At 41.4% G+C, this 22,692-nt stretch overlaps 2 non-coding genes across 2 annotated transcripts; one reads left to right on the top strand and one right to left on the bottom strand.

Annotated features, from left to right (window-relative positions):
• The first annotated feature begins 12,626 nt into the window (after nt 1-12,626).
• LOC133787282 (small nucleolar RNA R71) lies at nt 12,627-12,733 on the top strand. Its single transcript, XR_009872312.1, has one exon. It is a non-coding gene; the product is annotated as a small nucleolar RNA R71 (small nucleolar RNA).
• Nucleotides 12,734-15,931: 3,198 nt separating this feature from the next.
• On the bottom strand, nt 15,932-16,038 carry LOC133787657 (small nucleolar RNA R71). The gene has a single exon (XR_009872663.1). It is a non-coding gene; the product is annotated as a small nucleolar RNA R71 (small nucleolar RNA).
• Nucleotides 16,039-22,692: the final 6,654 nt, after the last annotated feature.

Raw genomic sequence — 22,692 nt, 5'->3', positions numbered from 1 at the left:
GCATTTTCGTAATTTTGACCCGTTAAGAGTATAATTGTTATTATATGCGGTATATGATTGGAACCACATTATTATGTGGATATATTTGCGATGACAGGCTTAAGTCGATCCTTTAGAGAAATTTGGCGAAACAATCACAACGGAGATTTATACCCAGCTCGGGGTGAGCCAAGGGGTATTTTGGTAATTTTGCGAAGGTCGTGAATTAGTGGAATATTATTGGAGGAAATAATTATATTTGGAGGGTTAGTATCTTAATAGGGAACTTAGGGCGTTAATTGAGGTTTAGCAGGATTAGTGGCGAAATGACTGATTTGCCCTTGGGGTGTACCTTGGATTGGACTTTAGATTGAGGATATGTGTTGCGAAAATTAAAGCTATGAAAGTGCACACAATCACAATTTTTCATAAATCTTGGTAAGACCAAGTATCGTCCTACAAAGACTGGTTTATCAACTACCAATTAATTAATTCTTGATTTCTATTTGGCTAACAAAAATTGGATTTGTAAAATTTTAAAATCAAGAAAGCATTAATAAATGTAAATTGCACAAATAAATTAATAACAAGAACACATTAATGAAATTCACCAACGTGAACAATTAGAAATTCTAATCTTCTCTACCATCCACCCTATTATTCTTTAGCGCAATTACCCCTTAAACTATTCTAACTAAAAAGATAGGCATATACAAAAGTATTAACCATTCAGATTAAGAAATAGAAAACTCGACCTAATGTGAATTCCCTATATTTCTATGATCAATTCATTCAATAGGAAGCAATAAGTACAGTCCTAAATCACATAGATCAATTTAAAACTCTCGTTCTAAATTGACATCTACGTCTACTCAATTTTAGCATATTCAAATTTTGATTCAAATTCATAAATCGTATGTAAAAGGTGTGCAATCAATCACATACACAATAAACACAAATTGAGTAAATTTTAGATGAAGAAAAAATAGACAAATGCATTAAATCATAATAAAGTTTCATGAGAGTCAATTGGAAACCCTAATAATGAAATTAGTTAATAAACATGACTATGAAATCCATAATACTAATGATTAACATAAATAAAGAAAAAGAAAAAGAGAAAAAGAACTCTAGATCTGACCCAATCCAATCTTCCCCGGAATGGCTCCTCTGCGTTTTGTTCCTCTCCTCGTTGTTGTCTCTCACTCTCCTCTCGAAATTAGGATTAAAACCTAATTTTTTTCTTCAGAAGCAATGCGGGCCCAACCCAACATTTCAAGCGTCGCGGCCCGTGTCAATTTTCTAGGTAGACAAAGCCTTCAACGTCGCGGTCCTCTGTTCCTGTGCCACGACCCTCTGTTCCTGCGTCACGGTTCAGCATCGTAGCATCGCGACCCTTAACAACTTCTTCAATTTTTGTGCTTTTGTTTGCAGCCTTCAGCCACCGCCCACCATTGACACACCCATTAGGGTTTGTGTCATGCAAGGTACACCTTAATTAATGTGAGGATTATTCACCGAAAAACATATAAAAACACATTAATTGAGGTTTATTTATAAGCTAAATCCAAGGTACACCCCAAGGGAAACTATTTAATGTGTTTTGATATGTTTTTATGGTGTCTTGACCTAGGTTATAGTTGGTCTAAGTAGTATGAAGGAATTTGTGGCCTTAAATCTGCTAAAATTCTGAATTGGGGTCAAGTTTCAGGTCTAATTTTCAAGAAGTTGTAATTTTGAAATTTGGGGATGAACACTAAGCTTTTGGGTAATTTTTGGGTTTCTGGTGACCTAGCGTGACTGCGCTAGTGTCCCAAAAACCAGAGGATTTAATTTTTGAGTTTTGATTTCTAGGTTTTGGAGTTAAGGGCGCGACCGCGCTAGGCTAGGGCTTGACCATGCCAGTACCCCAAAAACCCTAAACTTTCTAGAAGCGCAATTGTGCAAGGGTGGGCGCGACCATGCAAGGTGTCCCAAAATGTGGTTTTTTTGGTTTTAGGTTTAGGGCTTGGGGAGTCCAGGAATCCATTTGATGGCCACTTGGGGGCTCGGGGGATGTTTCTAACGTCCCGACACTAGAGAATAGTAATCTTAAGGATAGAGTTTAGGGTGAGGCTCGATATTTTAAGTCAATTCCTAATAAGAGTATGTTTATGTTGTGACTAGATTATCACAAGGATCGTGATCAAGATCGCACTTGAGGTCGTATAGTCTATTGCACGGAACTTGAGGTAAGAAAACTGAACCCTGGTTGTGATCGAGGCTTGGATCCCTGTAAATGGACTTGACTGTGAATATAATTGTGATTGCTAAATTATGCATGCTTGCATATGTTGTACTTGGTTTCATGTTGTGCAATATATATATATATATTTGTGGTTGTATCTATGCTGAAAGTCCGGCCTAAGGGAGTCGGGGCCGACATTAAGCGTGCGGAATGCAGCCCAACCTAAGCGAGTCGAGGTCGGCCATAAAACCAGAGGACTCGGCCGAAGGGCGTCGAGCCTGAACATCACATAAATGAATAGAAGTGTCGATTGCACTTAACTAATTATATCGATTTTTGAGATTGGAATGTGTATTTGATTGAGCAAATTTTCACTAGAAGCTTGTTGCTTATATCTAGCTATTGATTGCATATTTAATTTAAGTTTTCTACTTATATGTTGTTGTTCATTCTATTCGTTGATTTAAGTTTTCTTGCTAAGCCTTGGCTCACGGGTGCTATGTGGTGCAGGTAAGGGAAAGGGAAATTTGGACCAACCGTGAGTTGGAGAGCTTTAGGGGCAATGTGTACATCAGCAGCTGCTCGACCGCCACGGCCGAGCGATTGACAAGGACGAGAACCAAAATTTTATTTTGACACATAGGCTGGCTTTGGTTGTAATTATTTTGAGGGTCGTAATTGCCTTATAAACGCCTTTTTGGGATCCCGTGTACAAACTCTTACTTTTTAATGAAAAACAACTATTTCTATGATCAAAATCTTTTAACTTTAACCCATTAATTATCCTTAGTAACACGTTTATATCCAAACGACTTGCTTAGCAAGTTATGCACTATTTAAAATACATAGTGTAATGGTCTTGGCTATCCAGGGCGTTACACGCGGCCACCAACATTCACTAGTCGCGGCCTGGGAGTCAGAGAGTAGTGGGCAAAGCCACCACATTCTCCTGGTCGTGGTCCCCGTGCGTAGCTGTTGCGATATTTTTTTGCTATGCAAGTGCACACAGTCGCAATTTGTAATAAAGTGGTAAAAACCAAGTATCGTCCTCAAGGACTGATTTATCAATTACCAGTCAATCAATTCCTCTTTCTATTTGATCAATTAAAATTTGTTGATTTTTGTAAATACAGCAAGAGAAACTATAAAGTGCAGAAACAATAATTGAAAATTAAATGGAATAACAACTAATAGTAAACCTTTGATTTAACCATTGAAGAAACAATTAGGATATTTAATCTCATCAGTTATCCTCCCTATTATTCCCTAATGCAAAGTATGAGTTCTTCTTCTTTTTACCTAATTCAATTAACAAGTTGATACAGTAGCCTATAATCATACTATGAATTATAAACTCAACCTAGGTGACAATTTCCTATATTTCTATGGTAAATTGAACCACAAAGGTAACATTAATCTTGACAACTTAATAAACAGTTACACAATTAATTCAGATACTTTCGTTCTAAATTAGAATTATGTCCAATATAACCACAGCAGATTTAAATCTCACTTCTCAGATTTTGACTTAAAAACATATATATATGACTATAGATGGCCAATCAATAATCAATCTATAAGAACATGTTATATGGAATTAAAGAAGATTGAAGAAGAAAAGAATTGAAATTGCATTAGTTCATAATAGGGATTCAAGTGATTCAATTAAACATCCTAAACAGAGAATTAGTTCATAATCATAATGCTACTCACAACAAAAATTAAAGATAACATCAGAAAGTAGAAGAAAAACATGCAGATAGAAGTACTCCAAGCCTTCAGCCTTCAAGCCAGAACTTCTCTCCCAGTCCGTACGTCCCCTTCTTTTGTGTTTTTCGCCATATTAAAACCTAGGACTCAATTTTTAAAAGAGGCGGGCCGCGGCATTACATGCACCATGCCGCGGCCCGTGTCTAAATTCCTAGGTGAAATGCTTTCTCCATGCCACGGCATTAGTCAGCCATGCCGCGGCCCATGTCAACGAATGCTAGGTTGATGCCCATCTATGTCGCAGCCTTCTCTAGCCATGCCGCGACCCGAGGATCTCCTTCAAAACAGTGGTTCTGTTTCACCACCTAGCCGCGGCTCTACTTTTCTCATGCTGTGGCTCTTAAGGGATTTCTCAAATTTTCAAGTTTTCATCCCAAAAATTCACCGACACTTCCAAATTATGTTGAGATCCATTCTTTCTCAAAATATGTTGAAAAACTTGGTTATTTCTTCCCTTTCTTTGACATTTTCCTCCAAGTGCTCAATTCTTCCTGATATTTACAAAGATAAACAAACAAAGCATAAACCTGCACTAAATGAAAGAAAAACGAAATAAAAGACTACTTAAAACATCACCTAAACATGACAAATACTAGACTCAACAAACTCCCCCAAACTTAACCTTTACTCACCCTCGAGTAAAGACCAAGTTAAACTAACAAAAAGAAACAAACACAAAATGAACAAGCTAAACCATCATTACCATCTACACTGTTTTGCCAAAACTCATGAAATCTCAATTGCAATATTAATAACCAGAATTTCAGCTCAATTGCCTTAAAGTCCAATTTGTAAAGTTCAATTAGGGAAATCAATAATATATCACGAAAATGACTACAACACTTGGACTCTATCATATATGCTCAACTCATTCCAGACAATTCCACAAACCAATTTTTCAATATGCTTGCATTACTTGACCTTCTCCACTAATGTCAATAACACGTGTTTTGAAATCAAAAGGACTTTCACGGGTTATAGCGTTAGGCTTAGGCAAGGGTAGATGAAATTGTCATTTAGGCTCAACATTACCATAAGCATATAAACTTTACACCCAATCTTGATATTCACAACACAATTTAACACAACCCAAAGATCCTCTTTATTTCCAAAGATTGAGAAATTTAAACACTAGAGTGTTTTTTTTTTTTTATATACTATCTTTCCCCCAAACTTATGCATTTTAATGGGGACATCAAAAGAAAAGTAGTTTCTCTCAAATCTCTTTTTTTTCTTTTTTTTTTCTATTGCCAACACCAATACACAAGAGTAATACCCATTATAAATCAATCCCCTTTTATATTTTATAATCTCATGGTACAAATGTAGGAACTGAAAAATAATGAAGTATTCGGTTAAGCTTAAACAAAGTGTTTAACAATAAAAGGTCGACTTTTAGGCTCAAAGAGGGTATCTAGGGAAAATTAAATCAAGGTTGGCTTGAAAAGCACAATCGATCCAATAAAATTGCCTAAACCACTTTTCAAAACACATGTCATCAAGGATTTTGCCTCAAAGGCCAAATAATGCAAGTTCTATCAAATTCAAATTGTCATACCACCAACCCTAGTCAAACATATATAATAAAATCCAAAATGTTGCATTTTCAAAACATATTAAAAATTTCCCACAAAACTTTTAAATTAAACTCTAAAACAATTGAACCAAGCACACAGTTGAATTCAATTTCCTTTTCACGAGCAAAGACAAAGCAACAACAGACAAGAATGATGGCTTAACAGTTACACTAAACAACACAGAAAATAACACAAAAGACTAAAAGCTAAACTAAACAACGCACAAAACAAAAATAAAACAAAATAAGCTCCCCCCCCCCCCCAAACTTAAGATGCACATTGTCCCCAATGTGATAAAGAAAAGAACAAAGGAAGAGAACTAACCGGACGCCACATCAGTATGGCGGAGGAGGTGGTGGAGGCAGCCACTGGTATGGAGAGTAGCGGTGGAGGAGTGAAGTAATTATCATCAGCAGAGCTCATAGTCCACCTCGTTACTAAGGCATTCAAATCCTCTATGTGAACCCGCCCATACTCATTTTGTTGCACCATGAAGTCGTTATAATGCTGATTTTGTGCATGATTCGATTGGATTAAGTATTGGTTCTGCTGAATAAGATAATCCAAGCGAGCATGCGTGCGCTACGTGTGCTCATCAATAGGTCCACCAATTGCCAAATTCGAAGGTGGGTTACTGGGACCTGCTTCATCTGCTTCTTCCTCCTCAGCTTGATCAATGTCCACTGGTTCATCAGCCCGGCTACGCTTATTATGCTGGCCAGAGGAAGGCGGCATAAGAGAAGCCGAAGGGAATGCCGAAAACATAGTCTGATTGATTGGCCCCATTGGCTTCCGGACTAGATCACTTGGGTAGACTGGTACCTCATAAGTGTTGCATAGGGTCGAGAGGAAAGTACCATGGGCAACACCAACTGTAGTATTGAATTTGCTGATGTTGCGAATGCTGTAGCGAATTATTCGGCCCACATCAACTGTCATTTTGGTCATGATAGCATAAACCAACAAGCAGCGCTCTCTATCAACAGTAGAAAGATGAGAGGTCGGCAATAAACGTGAACTTACAAAATAAACCCATGCCTTCGCAATTGGATTGAGCTGCCACCTGTTCATGTCTTTGGGCTTTCCATTATGATAATTGAACCGAGCACCTTCCATACTCAGAACTGCAGCCACAGCATCATAATCTGGCTCATCAAAATGGGCCAACAGCCAATGTTCGTCCTCTTGTGCAGACAATGAAGGGAGGTGCAGTAACTGGTTAAATGAATAAGATTCCGTATGCACCAATTTACCCCTAATAAAAGTTTGCTTTTCTGCATCAAGATATGGGAAGTTGGCAAAGAATTCAAACATTTGAGAGTAGTTGGCCATTCCCACATAGGTAGAGTCGCAGAAGAAACTCAAATCCCCTTTCCCTTACCACAAATTTCTTATGAATCTTTTTAAACAAATCAGCTGCTTCCTTATTGACAAATAATTGCGTGTCATAATCAGCCGGGGGAGATGGTGTTGGTTGAGTGCGGGATGAGGAGGCTTTCTTTGAGGGGGTACCTCTCGGAGGATTTCTCTTAGGACCCATTGTTATTCAATACAAGGACAGACTAAACCCCCAAATTGGTTTTCAAGAACTTGAGTACAACTTCCCTTGGTTTCACTCCCCCAAAAATTTCTAACAAAATCAAACAGCCCAGCCACTAATCCCAGAAAAACAATTGACAAACCCCTTAAATGTCTCACAAGAAAAGCATAAAACAGTCCACAATACCACAATGTAATCTATTCTCCAATCAAAAGCACTAGAATAGATGTGAGACACTTACTTGAATGGCACAAGACTTCTCCTTTTTATCTCTTTGGCTGATGAAAGTCTCAAGAATTGAGAGAGAAGAGGAGGCTTGAGTAGGATGGAAAATTGTGAAAGTGAATGAGAATGATGGCTAATTTAGGGTTTTTTACCCCAGATTTCGGACACGGGCCGCGGCATTACTTTGACCATGCCGCGGCCCGCATCAAATCTCCAGCCTAGAATGTCGCGGCATCATGATATTCATGCCACGACCCTCCTCTCTTATCTGGTAAAAACTGGGTTTCAATGCCGCAGCCCGCCCCCTAAACTTCAAAATTCGTGGGCCTCTGGAACCCCCAATGTCGCAGCATTATATGGATATGCCGCGGCCCTTAAGGATTCTCCATTTTTTTTTCTGATTTTTTTGAATTTTTTTTATTTTTCACGTTTTTCACGATTATAAAAGTCCAAAAATAAACCAAATATCCATTGTTTACAAATACAAAAGTAAAATAAATAACACATAAAACATAGGGTGCCTCCTACAAGCGTTGTCGTTAACGTCATTTAACCAGACGTTGAACCCCTCTTCAGAGAGGCTTCAGAAGGAGGATAGACTTTGCTTGATCAAAAGTACCACCCAAGTAGGGTTTCAATCTCTGGCCATTGACTTTAAAGGAATCACCTAAGTTACCCCGAACTTCTACAGAACCATAAGAAAGACCTGAACAACAGTGAATGGGCCTGACCATCTTGACTTCAATTTGCCAGGAAAAAGTCTCAATCTTGAATTAAAAAGAAGTACCTTCTGCCCTGGTTGGAACTCTTTCCTGATTAAGTTCTTGTCATGCCAAGCCTTTGTTCTCTCTTTATAAATCTTGGCATTCTCATAAGCCTCATTTCTGAACTCGTCAAGTTCATGTAGTTGCAACAGCCTTCGTTCACTAGCGGCACTCCAATCAAAATTCAACTTTTTCATAGCCCAGAATGCCCTATGCTCCAGTTCAACTGGTAAATGACACGCTTTACCAAACACCAACATGTAAGGAGACATGCCTATTGGTGTTTTGAATGCAGTTCTGTAAGCCCAAATTGCATCATCTAACTTCTTCGACCAATTTTTCCTCGAGCTGTCAACGGTCTTCTCAAGGATGCTTTTGATTTCTCTGTTTGAAATTATAGCTTGCCCATTTGATTGAGGATGGTAAGGCAAAGCTTTTCGATGATATACTCCATAACGAGCCAGCAATGCATCAAGTTGCTTATTCACAAAGTGTTTCCCTTCATCACTAATAAGAGCTCGGGGAGTGCCAAATCTAGTAAAAATATGTTTATGCAGAAAATTAAGCACAGTTTTACCGTCATTGGCTCTAGTTGCTGCAACCTCCACCCATTTGGATACATAATCTACTGCCAATAGAATATATTCGTTGTTGTAAGATGGTGGAAAATGCCCCATGAAATCGATGCCCCATACATCAAACAGTTCCACTTCAAGAATCCCTTGTAAAGGCATTTCATTTCTCCTCGAGATATTACCAGTTCGCTGACATCTATCACAGGCCTTAACAAAAACATTGGCATCCTTGAATAATGAAGGCCAATAGAAACCACTTTGTAATACCTTGGCCGCCGTTCTTGATGCTCCAAAGTGCCCTCCGCATTGTTGAGTGTGACAGTGATTAAGAATGGACTGCATCTCTTCTTCAGGAACACACCTTCTGATAATCTGATCAACACAATGCCTATAGAGAATAGGCTCCTCCCAATAGTAATGTTTCACCTCAGAAAAGAATTTCTTTAATTGCTGCTTTGACATTTCAGGAGGCACAATCTTGGCAACCAAGAAGTTCACTATGTCAGCAAACCAAGGGACAGCTAAAGTCTCACTTACCCTAAACAACTGCTCATCAGGAAAGTGATCATTGATTTGCACTGCTTTCTTCTTTCCAGTCTCCTCCACCTCAAGTCTAGAGAGATGATCAGCTACCACATTCTCGCTACCCTCCTTGTCACGAATTTCGATGTCAAATTCTTGAAGCAAAAGAATCCATCTAATCAGGTGGGGCTTGGCATCTTTCTTTGACATCAAGTATTTAATGGCAGAGTGATCAGTGTAGACAATCACTTGTTACCAATCAAATATGGTCTAAATTTGTCACAAGTAAACACAATAGCTAGCAGCTCTTTTTCTGTAGTAGCATAATTCAGCTGAGCATCATTTAGAGTCCGACTAGCATAATAAATAGACCTAAATACCTAGTCAATTCGCTGTCCCAAAACTGCCCCCACTGAATAGTCACTGGCATCACACATAAACTCAAAAGGCAATTCCCAATTCGGAGCTATCACAATTGGAGCAGAAATAAGCTTTTCTTTCAAGAAATTGAAAGCCCTCAAACATTCATCATTAAAATCAAAGACAACTCCATTCATAAGCAGATTTGAGAGAGGCTTGGACATTTTAGAGAAATCTTTTATGAATCTTCGATAGAACCTAGCGTGACCAAGAAAACTTCTAACACCTTTGACTGAAACTGGTGGAGGCAGCTTTTCAATGGTAGAAATTTTTGCTCTATCTACCTCAATTCCCTCACTCGAAATTTTATGGCCAAGAACAATCCCCTCTTTCACCATAAAATGGCATTTCTCCCAATTCAGCACCAAATTTGCCTTCTCACAACGATTCAGCACGTTCTCCAAGTTACCCAAACAGAGGTCAAATGATGAACCAAAAACAGAGAAATCATCCATGAATATCTCAATACACCGTTCTACCATATCTGAAAATATGGCCATCATGCACCGTTGAAATGTTGCAGGGGCATTACATAGTCCAAATGGCATTCTCCTGAAAGCAAATGTGCCATAAGGACATGTAAAAGTTGTTTTCTCTTGATCCTCTGGTGCAATAGCGATCTGATGATACCTAGAATACCCATCCAAGAAACAGTAGTAGCTATGTCCTGCCAATCTATCAAGCATCTGATCAAGGAAAGGCAAAGGAAAATGATCCTTCCTTGTTGCCTTGTTGAGCTTGCGGTAATCTATACAAATCCGCCACCTCGTTACAGTTCTTGTTGGAATGAGTTCATTGTTCTCATTTTTCACCACTGTCATACCACCCTTTTTAGGTACCACTTGCACAGGGCTCACCCATGCGCTATCAGAAAATGGGTAGATCACTCCAACATCCAACCATTTAAGAATTTGCTCCAGTACTACTTCCTTCATGGCTGGATTGAGTCTTCTCTGGGCCTCTATGGATGGCTTGCTATTCTCCTCCAATAATATTTTATGCATTACTGTCGATGGGCTTATTCCTCTAATATCCGCCAAGGTCCACCCAATGGCCAATTTATGCTCCCTTAAAACCCTCAACAGTTTCTCCAATTCTATCTTTGACACGTCAGCCGACACAATGACAGGTAAAGTTTCATTCTCTCCCAAGTAAGCATACCGCAGGTGGTCTGGGAGAACCTTCAATTCCAGCTGTGGTGGCTGCTGAATGGATGTTAGTGGTTTATCAGGCGCATCTGCTAATTCTTGAAACTTCTTCTAGTATGGCAAGAAGGAGTTGATCCAGTTCACACAATCTCTTATCTCAGCATCATCATCATCATCGACCTCATCACCCAATAATACTGCCTCTAAGGCATCACTACTCATCCTTCTCTTCGAAACTGCCTTTTCTATCACATCCACACTAAAGCAACTGTCACTAGCCATCATATACTTCATAGACTTGAAGACATTAAAAACTACCTCATCTCCTTGAACTCTAAGCTTAAGCTCTCCTTTGTGAACATCAATAAGAGCTTGGCCTGTGGCTAGAAATGGCCTACCGAGAATAATTGGAACATATGTATCCTCCTCCATGTCCAAAACGATAAAGTCAGCTGGAAATATGAACTTATCCACCTTCACAAGAACATCTTCAATAATACCCCGTGGATGTGTCAACGATCGGTCTGCGAGCTGTAAAGTGATAGTTGTTGGTTTTGCCTCCCCCAAACCAAGTCTTTTAAACACAGATAAGGGCATCAGATTGATACTTTCCCCCAGATCACATAAGGCGTGCTTGCATTCAAACTTGCCAATGGTGCAAGGTATGGTGAAGCTCCCCGGATCTCTCAGCTTTTGGGGTAACTTCCTTTGTAAAATCGCACTGCACTCTTCAGTGAGTGCTACAGTTTCATAGTCCTCCATCCTCCTCTTCTTTGACAGAATCTCCTTCATAAATTTCACATAGCTAGGCATCTGCTCCAAGGCCTCAGCGAAAGGAATGTTTATGTGCAGCTTTTTAAACACCTCTAAAAACTTAGAAAACTGTTTATCAAGTGTAGTCTTTCTAAGCCTCTGAGGGTATGGAACTTGAACTGGCTGCTCATTAACAACTGGCGGACTTTTTTCTGAAAGCTGGGTGCCTTGAGTAACCTCTGAATCAGACTGTTCACCCATCTCTCCATTTTGAACCACTGCCTGTGGAGATCTAGACTGCTCAATTTGCTTCCCACTCCTCAGAGTAATTGCCTGAACTTGCTCCTTAGGGTTGACTTCAGTATTACTAGGCAAATTTCCCTGCGGTCTGTTATTGAGCATATTGGCCAACTGCCCAACTTGTGTTTCCAGGTTTCTGATAGAAGATCTAGTCTCTGTCATAAACTGAGTTTGAGTATTGGTGATGGTCAATAATGCAGCTTGCAGTTCATTAGGCCTTTCAGGTGGAGCTTGATTCATTGATTGTTGAGGCCTAGGCTGTTGTGATGACGAAGCTTGATGCATAGGTGGCTGAGGCATGTTATTCTGAAATTGGCCCTGAAACTGAGGTTGCTGGCCTTGATTATTCTTCCAAGAAAAATTGGGATGATTTTGCCACCCAGGATTGTAAGTATTGGAGAATGGATTATTGAGTGGCCTTTGAAAGTTTCCCACTGCTTGAACTTGAGCATGATCCATCGGAGTGTTATTATTCATACTGATAGGGCACTGATCGACAGAATGCAAACCACCACACATTTCACACCTCACTGCCATCTGAACCGCATTAGCAGATACAGTGCTCTGTTGTAACTGTTTCATCAAGGAGGCTACTTGTGCTGTTAGAGCAGTGATTGCATCCAGCTCATGCACCCCAGCCACCTTTCTGACCCCTGATGATCTTTCCTCAGACCACTGATGATTGTTTGTGGCCATGTCCTTTAGCAGCTCATAAGCACCAGTTGCACTCTTGCTCATAAACGTGCCACCCGCTGCAGCATCAATAATGGTTATGGTTGTAGGACATAAACCATTGTAAAAAATTTGTACTAGCATCCACTGTTCAATGCCATGATGAGGACATCTTCTCAAGTGTTCCTTGAACCGTTCCCAAGCTTCATACAATGACTCTCCATCATTCTGGCAAAAGTTATTGATCTCTCCCCTCAATTTAGCAGCTTTGGACGGAGGGAAGAATTTTGACAGAAACTTCAGAGCTAGATCTTGCCAGGTGACAATAGAGTTTGGTTGCAGCGTGTTCAGCCAACTTTTAGCTCTGTCCCTCAGAGAGAATGGGAAAAGCCTCAGTTTAATTGCGTCATCACTCACCCCATTGTATCTAAAAGTTCCACACAGCTCCAAAAAATTAGACAAATGGGTGTGAGGATCTTCAAAAGGTAACCCATTAAATTGAACAGAAGATTGCACCATTTGTAGAATAGCTGGCTTGATTTCAAAATTGTTAGCCTCTACAGCTGGTGGGCGTATACTATTTCGTACTCCCGTCAGAGTGGGCAGTACATAATCTCTCAGGCTCCTCTCAGCATTGTTCTGAGCCTGACCCCCTTGTACAATTCCAGGAATTAAAGCATTCCTGCCATCCCCTTCATTCTATGCCATCTTCACAGATTTCTGGGCCTCCCTCTTGTTCTTTCTGTTTTTCTTGCAAGACTTTTCAATCTCAGGATTCAAAGGAACAAGATTGTCTGCTCCTCTTCTGCTACGCATATAACACAATTCACCTGAGATAGATAAATTAAGAAACTAAACAGATTAGAACAAGAGAAATTAAAATCAAATTAGAATAAAAATTAATTAGACTGATATTGATAATTATTTTCAGTCCCCGGCAACGGCGCCAAAAACTTGTTACGATATTTTTTTGCTATGCAAGTGCACACAGTCGCAATTTGTAATAAAGTGGTAAAAACCAAGTATCGTCCTCAAGGATTGATTTATCAATTACCAGTCAATCAATTCCTCTTTCTATTTGATCAATTAAAATTTGTTGATTTTTGTAAATACAGCAAGAGAAACTATAAAGTGCAGAAACAATAATTGAAAATTAAATGGAATAACAACTAATAGTAAACCTTTGATTTAACCATTGAAGAAACAATTAGGATATTTAATCTCATCAGTTATCCTCCCTATTATTCCCTAATGCAAAGTATGAGTTCTTCTTCTTTTTACCTAATTCAATTAACAAGTTGATACAGCAGCCTATAATCATACTATGAATTATAAACTCAACCTAGGTGAAAATTGCCTATATTTCTATGGTAAATTGAACCACAAAGGTAGCATTAATCTTGACAACTTAATAAACAGTTACACAATTAATTCAGATACTTTCGTTCTAAATTAGAATTATGTCCAATATAACCACAGCAGATTTAAATCTCACTTCTCAGATTTTGACTTAAAAACATATATATATGACTATAGATGGCCAATCAATAATCAATCTATAAGAACATGTTATATGGAATTGAAGAAGATTGAAGAAGAAAAGAATTGAAATTGCATTAGTTCATAATAGGGATTCAAGTGATTCAATTAAACATCCTAAACAGAGAATTAGTTCATAATCATAATGCTACTCACAACAAAAATTAAAGATAACATCAGAAAGTAGAAGAAAAACATGCAGATAGAAATACTCCAAGCCTTCAGCCTTCAGCCTTCAAGCCAGAACTTCTCTCCCAGTCCGTACGTCCCCTTCTTTTGTGTTTTTTGCCATATTAAAACCTAGGACTCAATTTTTAAAAGAGGCGGGCCGCGGCATTACATGCACCATGCCGCGGCCCGTGTCTAAATTCCTGGGCGAAATGCTCTCTCCATGCCGCGGCATTAGTCAGCCATGTCACAGCCCGTGTCAACGAATGCTGGGTTGATGCCCATCTATGCTGCGGCCTTCTCTAGCCATGCCGCGGCCCGAGGATCTCCTTCAAAACAGTGGTTCTGTTTCACCACCTAGCCGCGGCTCTACTTTGCTCATGCCGTGGCTCTTAAGGGATTTCTCAAATTTTCAAGTTTTCATCCCAAAAATTCACTGACACTTCCAAATTATGTTGAGATCCATTCTTTCTCAAAATATGTTGAAAAACTTGGTTATTTCTTCCCTTTCTTTGACATTTTCCTCCAAGTGCTCAATTCTTCCTGATATTCACAAAGATAAACAAACAAAGCATAAACCCGCACTAAATGAAAGAAAAACGAAATAAAAGACTACTTAAAACATCACCTAAACATGACAAAAACTAGACTCAACAGTAGCCTGCCTAGAAACATCCTATGGTCGTGGCCGTGGCCACCATGAATCAGTGGTCGCGGCCTACAATAACATTTTTCTTAAAATTTTAATTTTTAAATGTAATGGGCTATAAAAGGGATTAGGGTTAACTTTGAATACAACTTTGGATTGCGAATTTTAGAGGCTAGAGCAGCAGCGGAGGAGAAAAGACATCAGCATAAACATTCTTCAATCTAGTTTTTCGTTCTTCTCAAAATTCTTTTATTTTTATGAATATGAATGTGATTATGGAGTAGTTTTCTTTATAGTTGAGGGTTATTTCAAAATCCTAGACATGAGATCTTGAATGCATTGATGAATTTTATTCCTTTTATTCCCTTATATTAAATTGCTTCTATTTTTCTATTTGAATGTTATGAATCTTGTAAAATCTTGTTTAGATGGCCACTAATTAGGGTTTTGCATTGTTCTACTATCATCTTACAATTAGGATATTGTGACAGGTATTTTTATTGTGATGAAAAATAGAACCTAGGTTAAATGAATTGCATGCTTAATGAATTTATTGCATAGATTAATATGTTTCCATAGAGTGTAATATTTTTACTATGTTAAATAGATCGCATGCTTGATGGGTTTATTGCTGGGTAAAAAGGGTTAATTAAGAGCGCTTAGCTTTAATTAATTATAATAGGGGAACTGGCATAATTGATTGCTTAAGTGTTATCTGTGGGGTTAATAGTTTAATTGGGAATAGGGAATATTATTCGTCATTGTTGATAGATTGTCGAAGGTGGAGAGTAATTCTTGGCTATTTCTTTGATATCGTCCTATCCTTAGTTATATATTCTTTTATTACCATATGTTTACTACCATCTTTCTATGGGCTATCAGGAGAGGACCCGAATAAGCATTTGACAGAGTTTCACATAGTCTGCTCTAGTATAAAACCAACGTCAGTAACTTAAGACCAGATTAATTTAAGAGCATTTCCATTTTCTTTGAAGGATGGTGCTAAGGAATGGCTCTATTACCTTCCTCCTGGAACTGTGAATACCTGGAATGAAATGAAGACAATGTTCTTGGAGCGTTACTTCCCAGTATCTAAGGTTGGTAGTATAAGGAAGGAAATCTGTGGTATTTGACAATAGACTGGGGAGTCATTATATGAGTATTGGGAGAGATTTAAGAGGCTACGTGCTAGCTGCCCCCACCACCAAATAAGTGAACAACTTCTGATCCAATACTTTTATGAAGGACTATTTCCATAGGACAGGAGCATGATTGATACAGCAAGTGGGAGAGCACTGGTGGACAAGACTCCTACTGCAACTAGGAGTTTAATTTCTAATATGGCAGCCAACTCCCAACAGTTTGGTGTTCGTCAAGAAGTTTTAGTTAAGGGAGTAAATGAGACAAACTCTAAGGTAGAGCAGCAGCTTGCGTAGTTAACTAGTATGATTCAACAAATGGCTTTAGGTCAGCGATTGAGACCTTGTGGCATATGTCCGTTGGTGGGGCATCCTATTGATGCATGTCCCACACTTCAAGAGGATAATAATGAGCATGTAAATGCAATGGGGGGTTCCCTGGGCAATCTAGGCAATGGTATGACCCTTATGCTATAACTTATAACGAAGGATGGAAGGAACATCCTAATCTTCGATATGGGAATCAACAACAAACTGTACCTACTAGACCACCAGGGTTTCCTTATCAACAAAGGCCACAACAAACCTATGCACCTCAGCCCCAACAACCTCTTATCTCACAAGCTCAATATCCATCAATGACGGATATGCTAAAAACAATAGTGGCCTCGAATATATAGACTCAAGTAATTCTTCAAAGTGCTCAAGCATCCCTGGAAAATCTAGAGAACACTATGGATTAAATAGCCACTTCATTAAGTCAAAGTGAGCCACAGTATCAAGGAAAATTACCTTCACAACCTGATCAGAATCCAACAGAAAATGCTAATGCCATCACATTAAGAGATGGCAAGACTTATGATCCACCTACTATTCCATTAAGTTCAAATGATGCAGCATTACCTCCTACCCAATCCGCCCAACAAGACAAAGATGAATTCCCAACCACAACATCCAAACCCAAACCAACTATTCCCACTTATGTCACTACTCCTCCATTTCCTAGTCGTTTGAGAAATACAAAGAAAGATGAAGCTGAACATGAAATACTAGAGACTTTTCGCAAGGTTGAGGTAAACATTCCCTTACTTGATGCCATTAAACAAGTACCTTGATATGCAAAGTTTTTAAAGGAATTATGCACCAATAAGAGGAATCTAAAAGGGAATGAAAAGGTGAGTGTGGGGGAAAATGTTTCAGCAGCACTTCAAAAGAAACTTCCTCCAAAGTGTAAGGATCCTGGCACCTTCATTATTCCTTGCACTATTGGCAATAAAAGGATTGAAAGATGTATGGTAGAATTGGGTGCTTCAATCAATGTAATGCCTTACTCTATTTACACATCTTTGAATTTGGGACCACTTGAAGAAATGGGGGTGATCATATAATTAGCGGAACGTTCAAATGCCTATCCAAGGGGAGTAGAAGAGGATTGTAGATGCACAAAAATTCCACCAAGAAAAAAACCTCTAGTCCCTACATGGAACACATGGTTAAAGGCCACTTAGTCTTGTTAGCGGGTTCGTGCCAATAGGTCTCACGAGACCACATTCTGGCCAAAAATCTCAAAGCCTCGTAGGTCTCTGCCCTTCTGGAGACTAAGTCACCCTACGCCCAAGTGCCACCATGTTGCACCTCCACGAGACCCGCGTGCTGACGTATCGGCCAGGAGGGCCTCACATGCGCTGGTGTCACAGCCAGGAGAGCCTCGGACGCTGCCAGGAGGGCCTCGCGCGTGTTGATGCCTCGCATTTGGAAGGCCTCGCGCGCACTGATGCCTTGTGCCTAGGGAGCCTCGCACTTGGAAAGGACTCGCGCTAGGAGACGGCTCGCCATGCTCCACGCAAGGAGGCGCCTCATGCCTGGAAGCGGCTCGCGCCTCACCACGCCTCACCATGCTCCTCGCCCACAAGCGTCTCACGCTAGGAGATGCCTCGCACCAAGAGGAGCCCCACACAAGCATCTCGCGCTAGAAGACACCTCGGGCCAGGAGGAGCCCCACGCAAGGAGGCACCTCGCGCCTGGAAGCATCTCGCACCTCACCACGTCTTGGCCGCACACCCAAGGCCCCGCGCCATGGGCCTCACAAGACAATGTCTCACCCTTGCCTATAAGCGCCACACACCAACAATCCAAAGGCTCCGTCTCGTGCCTCGCCCAGGCCAGCGTCTCGTGCGCCCAAGGCATCCCAGGTGGCCTCGTGCCTGGAACCTCAAAACGGTGTATCCTATGAGGACCTATGTAAACTCCAACGTTTAGAGGTAAAAGAACAAGTATAATTTGAAAAGATCATACAAGTACGGAGCTCATACGGGGTACGACCTGTAAGACCCCGTATGTCTGATCCAAATACTCATGCCAGACAAGTAGTGGGATTACTAGGAGAGGGGACATGGCCTGTATGCTTCTAACTAGATGTCAGAGTCGACACCACCACCAGCACCACTACGCCTGGTGCCACTCCTCTGACATTCGTACAAAATAATTAGTGGAGACATCCTCACGGTATCTTACCACGTACTGGAGCCACCACCACTACCCCTGAGACCACTCTCCTGACAGTGTACTTGTGTACCATCTGGTCCCCTGGACCACAATGTATCAGGGGCCATTAGAGCCCACTACAAAAGGAACCCCACTTCCACATGGAAGGGGGTTGGAAAAAACACTGTAGCTGGACACAAAAGAGAAATACAAGTTCTTTCCTCCATTTTTCTTCTGCAACTATTTTCTAAGTTTCTGTTTAGATTTTTGAAGTTCTTCATTTATAAGCACTATACTTTAATTTTTCTAACTTAACTTTATTGACGAGTTCTCACCGTCAACAGTTTGGCGCTGTCTGTGGGAAGAATAATTGCCAAGCCACTATTCTTCCATCGATTCTGATAAGAAAGAGATGCCATGATGTTCGAAATGATTGAGAGAGTCGTGAGAGGTGGAGGTCCATCTCGACGGAGATCAGCTAAAAGCCTCTATGAAGGATCCTCCTCCACTCGCAAACGTGAAGGCCCCAAAGGAGCCTGAGGTTCACGGAGATGAAAGGGAAGCCCCATCCCCGACAGTCCCACCTGAGGACGATTGTCCAAGGCCAGCAGCTACCCCAGTAAGGGATGCCAGTGAGTTCCTGCCTCCAAGGCCACCGCAGGTGCCAAACTCCGGTCGGCAGGATCAAAGCCCATCGGCGCGCAGACATGACAAGCACCCTCGAGTCCACTCCATGAGCTCGAGTTCTAGATCTCGATTCTACGAAGATGAGATACGTGAACTTCACACTAAGAACCAAAGGCTAAAAACCACCCTGGAAAACAAGCAAGAGGTGTTAAATGGCTTGTTGCAAGGGAGATCAAACGTAACACTCCCTAAGCGAAAAGAGAGGTCAAGAGGAGGCAGAAACCACTGTCCCAGTAGACGACGGAAGGACTCGACTCTCCACCAGTAACACCCCCCGGGGGGACAAGCCATTGAGGATGAGTTCGACCATGAGTCGCCAGAGGCGGTGATGATTTCGCACAAACATGAGTCGCCCTTCATCAATGAGGATACTACAAAGCAAAATCATCACCGCCTCTGGAGGACAAGCCATTGAGGATGAGTTCGACCATGAGTCACCCTTCATCAAGGAGATCCAAGCCATCCGGCTCCCAGCCAACTTCAAGGAGCCCCATATGACCCCATATGAAGGAAGCACAGATCCTAAATACCATTTGGATGCATTTAACGACCTGATGAAGTTAAGGGGGATTAGTAGCGGAGCCAGATGCCATTGCTTCGCTGTCACATTGAAAGGACCTGCCTACAAATGGCTCAAAAGACTTAGACATGGGTCCATCAAATCTTGGTAACAATTTTCCGATGAATTTCTCCAGCAACACCACGCCGTGCTGGACTACACGATGTCGGGCAGCAGCCTCGCCAATGTGAAGCAAGGAGAAAATGAGAGTCTAAAGAGCTACATTCACAGGTTCAATATGGAGGTGGCCAAAGTAGGGATTTTGACCCTTAGAGAGCTAAAAATGGCCATCACAGCCGGAGTATGCCCGGGAAGCAAGTTATGGGATAACATGCTCAAGAGGGAGGTCACAGATTTGGACGACTTCTACGAGCTAGCGTAGAAATATATTCGCGTGGAAGATGGTCACAAAATCCTCAAGACCGGAAAAGGTCAGTCGCCACCAAAATCCTCGATCCGTGAAAGCCAAAGTGGCGCAAAGAAGAAGAGGGTATATGAAGGAATGAGAGATGATCAACCCCGGAAGCATCAGCGCACTGATGAGCACAGACAGGGCCCCTACACCTTTTATACTGACCTCACCCATGCTAGAGAACATATTTTCGTCACGAATGAAAACTAGGTCATTATTCAGAAGGCCCCCGCCAATGAAAAAAGACCGGTCCAAAAGTGACCCCAGCAAATATTTCCAGTATCGCAAAGATATCGGCCACACCACCGCGGAATGCAACCATTTGACGATAGAAATCGAGGAGCTTATACGCAAGGGACATTTGCGTAGATATGTCTGCAAGGAGAACCAAAGGTCGGAAGAAGAAGCATCCTTGCCGCGGGCGCGAGAGGTGGCCCTAGAAGTACAAGGAGAGGTCAGGACCATCTTTGGAGGGCCAGGATTCGGGGGCGAATCAAGGGGCGAGATAAATATGCCAGGGAGGCCAGACAAAGTCCACCACCGTGCATCTTAAGTTTGGAGCAACGCCCTCCGAAGAGTTTTAAGGGTGAAAATGACTCAATAGCCTTCACTGAGGAAGACGCCTAGGGTGTATATTTCCCCCATAATGACCCCCTAGTGTTGACTGTCCAGCTCGCAAACATGAGGGAGCATCGGGTCTTAGTGGATAACGGAAGCTCTGTGGACATCTTATATCGCCCAACTTTGGAGAAGATGGGACTAAACATCCGGCTCCTAAAGCCTTGCAGTACCTCCTTGTATGGATTTACGGGAGATTCAATACAGCCCCTAGGGGCGATCGAGTTAGCCTTCACTATAGGAGAACAACCCAGACAAACCATCATAATGGAAAACTTTGTTGTGGTAGATTGCGCCTTAGCCTTTAATGCGGTATTAGGGAGACCTTCCCTACGAGAATTGAAGGCGATAACTTCTGTGTACCACTTAGCTATGAAATTCCCAACTCCCGGGGGAATAGCATGCATGAAAGGAGAGTAGAAGGAAGTGAGGGAATGTTATAACACATCCCTCCGCACGGCCACAAAGCCATCAGTGCCTATGGTAATGGTTGTGCATGAAGGTGCGAACTCACACGAGTTAGACCCATGAGTCGTAGAAGAACCTAGAGTCGAACCAGTTGAAGAGCTGGAAGAAGTCATGGTCATGAATGAGCCGTTGAGAAAGTTGAAGGTAGGGAAAAACCTTATGGGTGATGTGAAGGAGAAGCTAGTAGAATTCTCGAAAGCCAACCTCGACGTATTCGCCTGGAGTCACGAGGACATGGTGGGGATAGACCCAGCGGTCATGTGCCACCACCTGAACATCGACCCAAAAGCAAGGCCTGTGAGGCAGAAAAGGAGAGCGCTGGACCCAGAGAGATACGCGGCCCTAAAAGAGGAGGTTGACTAGTTAAAGGCAAATGGGTTTATCCGAGAGGCATTTTACCCACTATGGGTATCAAACCTAGTGCTAGTCCCGAAGCCCAACGGAAAGTGGAGGACTTGTGTGGACTTTACTAACCTCAATAAGGCCTACCCTAAGGACAGCTTCCCGCTTCCTAGGATAGACCAGTTAGTAGACGCCACAGCGGGGCACGAATTACTTAGCTTCATGGATGCATATTCCGGGTACAACCAAATACCCATGAACCCGGCTGATGAAGAGCACACTTCGTTCATAACAGACAAGGGGTTGTATTGCTACAAAGTGATGCCTTTTGGTTTAAAAAATGCAGGTGCTACTTATCAAAGGCTGGTGAACAAAATGTTTGCAAATCAAATAGGAAGGAATATGGAAGTATACGTGGACGATATGCTGGTAAAGACAAAGAAGAGGGGAGAACTTACCATCGATCTCATGGAAATGTTCCACACCCTTCGAAAGTTTAGAATGAAGCTAAACCTGCTCAAGTGCACCTTCGGAGTTTCGTCAAGAAAGTTCCTGGGTTTTATGGTGAATTCCCGAGGTATCGAAGCTAACCCTGAAAAATCAAGGCATTGTTGGAAATGAGCCCACCACAAAGCAAGAAGGAGGTGCAGTGCTTAACAGGGAGAGTAGCAGCCCTCAATAGGTTCATCTCCAGGTCTACAGACAAATGCCTCCCTTTCTTCAACATCCTAAAAGGGAACAAAAAGTTTTCTTGGGATGATGAATGCTAGGATGCCTTCACTAAGCTAAAGTAACACCTTGGAAAACTACCCCTTTTGGCCAAGCCAGAAAAAGGGGAGAGGTTGTATTTGTATCTAGCTGTATCAGAGCATGCTATAAGCGCCGCCTTGGTCAAAGGAGAAAAGAAGCACCAGCAGCCCATGTACTATGTGAGCAAACAGTTAATAGATGCAGAAGCACGATACCCAGAAATAGAGAAGTTAGCATATGCCTTGATAGTAGCTTCTCGAAAGTTGAGGCCCTATTTTCATGCTCATGCTATCGAGGTGCTCACAAACACCCCTCTGCGTCAAGACTTGCACAAGCCGGAGACTTCACGAAGGTTGTTAAAATGGTCGATTGAATTAAGTCAATTCGACATCACTTACACCCCAA

Source organism: Humulus lupulus, chromosome 6, assembly GCF_963169125.1.
Source record: "Humulus lupulus chromosome 6, drHumLupu1.1, whole genome shotgun sequence".
Classification (NCBI taxonomy): Eukaryota; Viridiplantae; Streptophyta; class Magnoliopsida; order Rosales; family Cannabaceae; genus Humulus; species Humulus lupulus.
The sequence above is the reverse complement of the archived record's forward strand: the minus strand, read 5'-3'. Positions and strand labels throughout refer to the sequence as shown.